The 9940-nt window shown below is 43.0% G+C and overlaps 1 long non-coding RNA gene across 1 annotated transcript; it reads left to right on the forward strand.

Moving 5' to 3' along the window:
• The first annotated feature begins 1341 nt into the window (after positions 1 to 1341).
• LOC147728232 (uncharacterized) lies at positions 1342 to 9002 on the forward strand. Its single transcript, XR_015309367.1, has 2 exons — positions 1342 to 4504; positions 4597 to 9002. It is a non-coding gene; the product is annotated as an uncharacterized LOC147728232 (long non-coding RNA).
• The last annotated feature ends 938 nt before the right edge of the window (positions 9003 to 9940 follow it).

Raw genomic sequence — 9940 nt, forward strand, 5'->3', positions numbered from 1 at the left:
CAAAGGAGGAAGACACCAAAGCACAGCCACTGTCACCCCTGCTGTTTGAGACACAGACTCCGGCAGCACCTGCAGGTGCCACAACACCAAGCTCAGGGTCCTCTGTGCATTTGAGGCCAAGTATGCAGGACGTACCACCACTCAGGATCCTGGAGAGCTCTGATGAGGAAGAGGTGGAGGTTCACACACCTAGCACTCCAGCACTGGCTGGCAACGCAGGGCAGCAGGGGTCATTAGGATCTGGGCGTGCAAGTGCCCGTGGTCGTAGGGCACGTGAGCGAGATGAGGGGCATGATATGCAGGGGGTCTTTGCTGGTTTGGAAAGCACTATGGTGAGGATCCAGCGCATGCAGGCCAAAGGGATCATGGCAGTGCACAGACAGGTGCGTATCCTGAAGAGCAGGATGTCAAACATTGACCGGGGGATATGCTCCATGGCCCTAGGAATGGAGTCCATGGCCAAAGGAATGGAGTCCATGGCAGAGGGGGTGAGGGACAGTGGTGTGAGCATGGGTTCCCTCTGTGACAGGCTGGAGAGTGACCAGACAGAAAGGCGCAGGAACAGGCACGAAGTTAAGCAGTTGAATAAGTCCATCAACCGTCTGGCAACTGCAACCACACTGCTATGCCGCCGGTCAGTGAACATGCAGACTGACATTGTGCACTGCTACAGTGACTTGTCCAGTCGGATGGGGAGGGTGACCTCTGCTATGGAGGTACTGCTGACACCGCAGACAGCCACTGCTGGTAACATGTGTGTCGGGGACACAGAGGAGTCCACAAGCAGGAGTGGATCCAGCACGCCTGTACAGGATGTTCGTCGGAGCAGCAGGCTCCATGCTGATGACCCTGCCACCACTGCGTAAGTTGACCCCCTGCCCCGTGGCTCCCACAACATCATGCGTAAGCGCAAACATTAACATTGCATCCAGAACACAGGACAGGTCACAGTGAAGTGAACTTTGGCCACCCAGTGTGAAAAGTGGATTTTATTTGATTAATGTGGTCTTGAATATGTGAAGTGCAGTAGTGCATATTAAACTGCGTGCTTCAAGAACTAAGCATGTCTGTGTTTCCTCACTCCATTAGAAATATCTGTTTGTGATTTCCGTGCGTCTCAGTCTACCATCTGTTGCTGGCGCTGCTCCTGCTGCATTGTGATCGGCTTGTTCTGTCCCATCATCTATGTCCTCATGATATGTGAGTTCTACATCTGTGCCCTCCTTGGTGGCAAGATTGTGCAGCATGGTGCAGGTCGCTATAATTTTGCAACAGATCGTTGGCGTGTACTGCCGTGCACCTCCACTCTAATGGAGGCACCTAAATCTGCTTTTAAACAGTTGTAATGGCTGGATTTTCTGTTTAGATGGGATCAGCCCCCAGGGGCCCCTATGACCCAGCCAAAACGTACTCACCTTCCGTCCTCAGGACCACCTATCCAGGCACCTGGTACCTACCTGAGGATAGGGAACTCGCAATATACAAGCTCATATTATTAAGAACACCACTAAATCTATAGGGATACTAAGAATATTACTAGGGATATCCATACACTACACTTATTCACATCAGTTGGCCTCGCGGTCGCCTCGACCCAGACCGTTCTACCCTAGGGCAGATCTGACACACAATCTGGTGCGTCTACACACGTGGGTCTGCAGCCCCAGTGCTCTCCCTTTTCCAGCGTTCGCGATCCTGCGAAACATACACGGTAATCTCCCTCTTACCGCTCTCATTTAATCTTTTACCACAATCCGGTGGCTTTACACACTGGTTTGACACTCCAGTGCTCTCATTAACGCCGCATGTCAAACGACGATCACATTCCTATGAACACCTATACATCTATATATATATATATTGGGATATTATCTCAGCTGTCTACTCGGGATGAAACTACAATGATGACTTTGGATGTTATTCCGGATTATATAATGTACTCTCTGCTCTTGGCATCAAAGATTCACTCACTCCCTATTTATGTGATCACCACTCATCTGATTGGGATTACTCATCCATTCATGCAGCAATTACCTAGGAGCTATGTTTACCCTTAGTGAACAAGAATAGGGATTACACACCAGTTAGTTATAAACTGGGGACATTTATTATAGGATGGTGTACTAACTTAGTCCCTTGGTTGCAAGTCTCCTCTCTCCCTCACTATTACTTACCTGATCAGGGGTAGCATCTGTTCAAACAGCAATACTTACCAGGAAAGATTATTCTTACAATATGAGGACAAAGATATACACACTATGTGCTAGAGTTGTTCTCTGATTTAAGCGCTCCTACCCCCCTTTTTTGATCCATCAGTGGCTCAACAGCAACTGGCTTGAAGCCAGGATAACTTTATCATAAAAGAACTCAAGCACTGTAGTTATGGGGATGTTTATTATTACACTAATAAGAAACACATATACAGATATGTAACTGACAAAGACTATAGGTAGAACACACCACTTGAAAGAGAAGGATTAAACATAACAGGAACACTCCACTGAAAAGGAAAAGATTAGAAAGTGTAAGTGTAACTAAGTCAGACTACCTCACCTATTAGAAGGAAGATTTCTCTCTCTGCCTCTGGTGGGATTAGGGCTCTCTCTGTCTCTCCCTCCTTCACCACATCACCACGCCTCTGGTTCAGTTGCTCCAGCTGACAGCCTTCACTGCTTCCTCTCTCCTCATCTTCAGTAATCGTCTGCCTTCTTTCTCCATTCAAGAACTGCACTCTATTCTGCAGCTCCCAGCAGACATCCTCTCTCTCTCTGCAAGCTATTTGGAGCTCCAAGTTGTTCTGGGCTCCCTGCAGTCCTGTGCTCCAAGCTGGTCTGAGCACCACGCTGAACTGCACACCACGCTGCACTGACTTCCAGAACTGAACTGACTTGCACACAAGCTGGAATGAACACTCCTCCTCTCCTGTAGCTCGCTAATATGGATGCTTGTCCTTTCATGGAAAGCTACGGCCAGTAACCTGCCGCCCACCAAATTCTTGTACCTCCCCGTACCAAGGACACGTTCCCAGCTGGCCAGCCTGAAGTTGTGTCTTCGGAGTGGGGAAAAATACATTCTTTCGATAAGGGCCAGCCTGAACCGGTTCTCTCCAAGCGAACAACAGCCTTAACTATAAACATTACTTTTGCCCTAAAAAGCCTCTCTGCTTCCATCAAGATGGAGTCTCTCTAGCTTTAGGCCTGAAAGGGGTGAAATGCTCCTTAGCTCTGTCAGAATACCTACATACACCATACCAATGTGTCTAATATGTCAAAGCCAATAGGCAATAGACAGGTTAAAGTCAAGAATAAAGGCACATTAAGCAGCTATCCTCTTCTAGGTCTGGAAAAAGGGCTTAAAAGGGCCAACACAGGCTAAGAATACCTATACTAGATGCGAGCAGGATTAATGATCTATATCACTTCTAAGTAAAGCCAAAAACTCTGCCATAACATTCCACCCTTAGATCCTTATCATGCGAGCATCTATATAAACAATAACATCCAAACAAACAAACATCAACACAATCTATCAACATAGGCTAAAAATACCTATCCTAGATGTGAGCAAGATTAAGATCTATATCACTGCTAAATATCCCTGCCATCCACCCTTAGATCCTTATCTTGCGAACATCAAACAAACAATAACATCTAAATAAACAAACATCAACACAATCTATCAACAAATCAAAAACCTAAAAAACTCCCTAAAAACAATGACAACTCAAGAAAATTCCACCTGAAACTCAATTGTAGGGAATAGAAACCTAAAAACAAATCAAAGCACCCTTGACTCGAATGCTGAAACATATGTGAGATTGGATCTGATAACCACAGAAACTAACCAAAGCATCCTCAAACTAAATGTTCCTCAACTTCTAATGATAATTGGTGAAATCTAATGATGTAGGGACTTATGTGTTGAATAAAAACAGCAAGGGGCCTAAATGGGCCTACTTCGGACAACTTAAGGCTAAATAAGGCCTACCTACAGTTGTGAACTTAAAAACTAAATGTGTTTCAACTTCTAATGAGAAAACAAGAAAGGGCCTAAATGAGCCTTACGTACTATAGGCAACTTAAGCTAATGATGACTCATGAAACTATTGGTGTAGGTGCTAATATGTGAGATGAAAATAACAATAGGCCTAAATGAGGCCTACCTGCTGACATTAGTCAATTTAAGGTGAAATCTGAGAAATGAACACGACAAACTGTTGCAAGGTCTGGATAAACATTAACACATAATCATACTAAAAGACACACCACCCAGAACCATCTAAATTGTAAGGTAACCACCCTTTGATCAATTAAGGTGAAAATGCAAGAACAGTAAAAAAACTACAACCCCAGTCTACAAGATAACTAGTGTAACATCAATCTTAAATCACACAGTGGAGCACATATGTGCGCCATCATTCAAAAAAGTCCTTCATTTGGGAAAAACTATAATAGGTGACATATTTTTGTTTGCTTTAAAAAGTGGGGCCTGCTTGTACAAGGGAGTATGGATCAAGTCCTTTTATAATCCTGTAACAAATAAAATATGTTTGAGTTTCATTTCTTTTCAAAAGTGGGGCCTGCTTGTACAAGGGAGTATGGATCAAGTCCTTTTATAATCCTGTAACAAATAAAACATGTTTGGGTTTCATTTCTTTTTAAAAGTGGGGCCTGCTTGTCCAAGGGATCATTCAATGTCCAAATTCATTTATAATACTGTTACAAAGAAAACATTTTTTTTTTTCTTGTTCTTTAAAAGTGGGGCCTGCTTGTAGTATTGCAGGCCAAGGAATTAAATAACTTAGTCACAATAGGTGACACGTGTTTTTGCTTTAAAAGTGGGGCCTGATTGTCCAAGGGATTATTTAATGTCCAAATTCTTCAGTGTAGGCCACCACCCTGCATCCTCGGTACTTCCTCCAATGCGGCCATCCATCACCCGGTCTGGTCTGGTCTGGTCTGGTCTGGTTCCATCATCCAAAACAATAAACTAAAATAATAACATGAAAATAAAAAGCTAAAACAAATAAAGGGAGTGGGCAGATGCACGCACGCACCCCAACTGCAGCCATCCTAGAAACCAGAGAAAAAGTATCATTATTCTTGTAAAATAAAATTTTCCATTTAAAAAGCACCCCGGGTGCCTTTAATTATTGAAAAGAAAATATCCTAATTAATTAAAAACATTCAAAATTTAACTTTTAGTAACATTGAGTGGGGCCTAACATACCCTAATCCTAACTAAGCCAGTCCCACCCTTCTGGGCAAGAGTCATGCTACAGTGTGAAAAAAAAATTTGAAATACTGCCAAATGATGACAGCATCAGCAGGGCACTGCAAGTCTCCCAATTTCCATGGTCAGAGAAGCCCAGGCCACCCCGCCCTTAAATAAACAAGCCGTGCGCGGAAGAAAATTGAACTGTAGCCAATCATAACACACTGGGACGTGATCGAAACTTGCAGAATGAAGGGAAATTCATCTGCGCAGACCAGCTGGTCTGCCAAGGTCAAAAAACAAATTCCTTTTGCCTGTTCTCATGGCCTGATTCTCAAACTAACGGAGGCTAATATTAATAAAAAAACAATTCTGTTACAGTGTATTGCCAATTAAAAAAGGTCCAATTTTTTATAAAAAGACGTTTGTCCAACTAATTAACTAAAGGCAAGACATGGAAAATTTGAGCACTTATTTAAAAGGGGCAACTATCTTTTGCACACCAAATTATATACATTCTGCATTTGAGAAACGAATTAACATGGCCCATTTGTCAAAAAGAAATAATTTGTAAAACAGCATAAAATGCATATTCATTTCAACATTATATTTAAGTTCACATTTTTTGATGACACATTTATAAAAGCATACATTTTCATTTTACATTTGGGAAAATAATAATGTCACGTTTTAACTTTTTTCATTTAAAAGCACATGGTTGCCTCACACTAATTAAAAGCACATGTTACCACGCACTGTCGGGCAAGATTTATTATTCTAAACCTATTATTATTGCAACCCAGCACATACATTCCTGTCTAGATGGAAACCCCTCACAGAAATAATTAATGAAAACAGCTCGTAGCGTGCACTCTAACGGGCTATATTTTATCAACATTTCACTCAGTTTAAAAGAACATAGCTTTCTCCGTAATTCACTGGTTGATTTATAAACACTTCAGTTCCAAAGTGAACCCACACAAATTCGTAGACGCATTTCAAAAGGAATGTGAAATGAACAGAACTCTTCTCAAAACACAAGATGTTACCTTTCCGTCAAGAAACTGACAAAGCACGTAGGCTGACCAAGGAACCAAAAAAAAAAAAAAGTCAAAATCAAACCATCAAAAATCCTTAAAATAATTCACTGACTTTTATAGTCAGGTCAGATAACCATGCATGTTGACAGCATGTAAAAAATAAAGGCTGCCATCTCAACTCAAGATATTAACCCTTTGGCAGCTCAAATGGAAACATTTCCCAACGTCCATTTTTACATGGGAAAATCATTAGCACATTTCTTCACGTTTACAAATGACACGTACATATTTTCAAAAACGTTATCCCCAAGCACCCGAGAAAGATCCAGCTCTCTCCTGCCAAACGTAATGAGAACATGCCCTGTCCAAGCCATGACCACATGGCGCTATTCACAAGCCATATTTACAAGACAAGCCTTTCACAAACAACATCTCCAAGGCGCAATGCACAAGGAACACAACTGATTAACAAAAGAACATGCACCTCACAAACCACATTAAAATGGCGCTATTCTAAAGCCATATTTACAAGACAATAAACAAACTCAAAAAACGACACGCTTTTCACAAAGAATATATCCAAAGCACCATTCACAAGCAACACAACAGATCAACATGAGAACCTGCACCTCATAAGGCACAATAAAATGGCGCTATCCTAAAGCCATATTTACAAGGAGCTATATTCACAGAACTCCACAGATCATATTAAAATGAACACATTTCACATTGCACAGCATAAGCAGATGCAGCAAGCAATTTAATGGGCAATATAAAAGCACTTTTTACACACATTTATACAATTGGACCATCACAAAGATGTAACTGACTTCCTCATGTAATGCCATCCTTCAACTCTGACAGTTTAAACACCAAGATGAAAACCATTCCTTCCACCCTGAATAAACCAAATGCCATGATGAAATACAATCTCCTCACGCTGCAACTGTTCAAGCCAATAGGTCTAACAGGCTACATAAACTGCAACATTACGCCAGATGGAACTAGTGTTCAGGGCATTCCCTCAGAACACATGGGCAACTCTCTAAGCACATGGCCAAGCACACAGAGTTCGTAAACTGTCCGACTACGCCAAAATGTAATTGGCGTTCAAGGCACTCACTAACAACACATGGGAACCTCTCTAAGCACATGGCCAGACACACAGGCTTCGTAAACTGTCCGACTACGCCAAAATGTAATTGGCGTACATGGCACTCAGGGCACTCCCACACAACACATGGGAAACAATCTAAGCACATGGCCAGGCACACAGAGTTCGTAAGATGACGACTACGCCAAAATGTAATGGCTGGATTTTCTGTTTAGATGGGATCAGCCCCCAGGGGCCCCTATGACCCAGCCAAAACGTACTCACCTTCCGTCCTCAGGACCACCTATCCAGGCACCTGGTACCTACCTGAGGATAGGGAACTCGCAATATACAAGCTCATATTATTAAGAACACCACTAAATCTATAGGGATACTAAGAATATTACTAGGGATATCCATACACTACACTTATTCACATCAGTTGGCCTCGCGGTCGCCTCGACCCAGACCGTTCTACCCTAGGGCAGATCTGACACACAATCTGGTGCGTCTACACACGTGGGTCTGCAGCCCCAGTGCTCTCCCTTTTCCAGCGTTCGCGATCCTGCGAAACATACACGGTAATCTCCCTCTTACCGCTCTCATTTAATCTTTTACCACAATCCGGTGGCTTTACACACTGGTTTGACACTCCAGTGCTCTCATTAACGCCGCATGTCAAACGACGATCACATTCCTATGAACACCTATACATCTATATATATATATATTGGGATATTATCTCAGCTGTCTACTCGGGATGAAACTACAATGATGACTTTGGATGTTATTCCGGATTATATAATGTACTCTCTGCTCTTGGCATCAAAGATTCACTCACTCCCTATTTATGTGATCACCACTCATCTGATTGGGATTACTCATCCATTCATGCAGCAATTACCTAGGAGCTATGTTTACCCTTAGTGAACAAGAATAGGGATTACACACCAGTTAGTTATAAACTGGGGACATTTATTATAGGATGGTGTACTAACTTAGTCCCTTGGTTGCAAGTCTCCTCTCTCCCTCACTATTACTTACCTGATCAGGGGTAGCATCTGTTCAAACAGCAATACTTACCAGGAAAGATTATTCTTACAATATGAGGACAAAGATATACACACTATGTGCTAGAGTTGTTCTCTGATTTAAGCGCTCCTACCCCCCTTTTTTGATCCATCAGTGGCTCAACAGCAACTGGCTTGAAGCCAGGATAACTTTATCATAAAAGAACTCAAGCACTGTAGTTATGGGGATGTTTATTATTACACTAATAAGAAACACATATACAGATATGTAACTGACAAAGACTATAGGTAGAACACACCACTTGAAAGAGAAGGATTAAACATAACAGGAACACTCCACTGAAAAGGAAAAGATTAGAAAGTGTAAGTGTAACTAAGTCAGACTACCTCACCTATTAGAAGGAAGATTTCTCTCTCTGCCTCTGGTGGGATTAGGGCTCTCTCTGTCTCTCCCTCCTTCACCACATCACCACGCCTCTGGTTCAGTTGCTCCAGCTGACAGCCTTCACTGCTTCCTCTCTCCTCATCTTCAGTAATCGTCTGCCTTCTTTCTCCATTCAAGAACTGCACTCTATTCTGCAGCTCCCAGCAGACATCCTCTCTCTCTCTGCAAGCTATTTGGAGCTCCAAGTTGTTCTGGGCTCCCTGCAGTCCTGTGCTCCAAGCTGGTCTGAGCACCACGCTGAACTGCACACCACGCTGCACTGACTTCCAGAACTGAACTGACTTGCACACAAGCTGGAATGAACACTCCTCCTCTCCTGTAGCTCGCTAATATGGATGCTTGTCCTTTCATGGAAAGCTACGGCCAGTAACCTGCCGCCCACCAAATTCTTGTACCTCCCCGTACCAAGGACACGTTCCCAGCTGGCCAGCCTGAAGTTGTGTCTTCGGAGTGGGGAAAAATACATTCTTTCGATAAGGGCCAGCCTGAACCGGTTCTCTCCAAGCGAACAACAGCCTTAACTATAAACATTACTTTTGCCCTAAAAAGCCTCTCTGCTTCCATCAAGATGGAGTCTCTCTAGCTTTAGGCCTGAAAGGGGTGAAATGCTCCTTAGCTCTGTCAGAATACCTACATACACCATACCAATGTGTCTAATATGTCAAAGCCAATAGGCAATAGACAGGTTAAAGTCAAGAATAAAGGCACATTAAGCAGCTATCCTCTTCTAGGTCTGGAAAAAGGGCTTAAAAGGGCCAACACAGGCTAAGAATACCTATACTAGATGCGAGCAGGATTAATGATCTATATCACTTCTAAGTAAAGCCAAAAACTCTGCCATAACAACAGTCCAAAAGTGCGTTCCACCACGCAACGTGTTGTTCTGTGTGCCACATTGTAACGCCTTTCGCTCCTGGTGGATGGATTCAAGTAGGGGGTGAGTACAAATGAACGCAGGGCATATGCACTGTCACCTGGGTGGAAAATGAAATTTTGATTAGGCACATACTCATGATTGCTCCTTCTGCATCGACTATCAGGGTGTCTCACACTTACTACCTAGCAGGTATCCATCCCCAAAATCACCTGCCACAAGGCGTCTGTATATCCCACTATT

Source organism: Lissotriton vulgaris, chromosome 3_1 (assembly GCF_964263255.1).
Source record: "Lissotriton vulgaris chromosome 3_1, aLisVul1.2, whole genome shotgun sequence".
Taxonomy (NCBI): Eukaryota; Metazoa; Chordata; class Amphibia; order Caudata; family Salamandridae; genus Lissotriton; species Lissotriton vulgaris.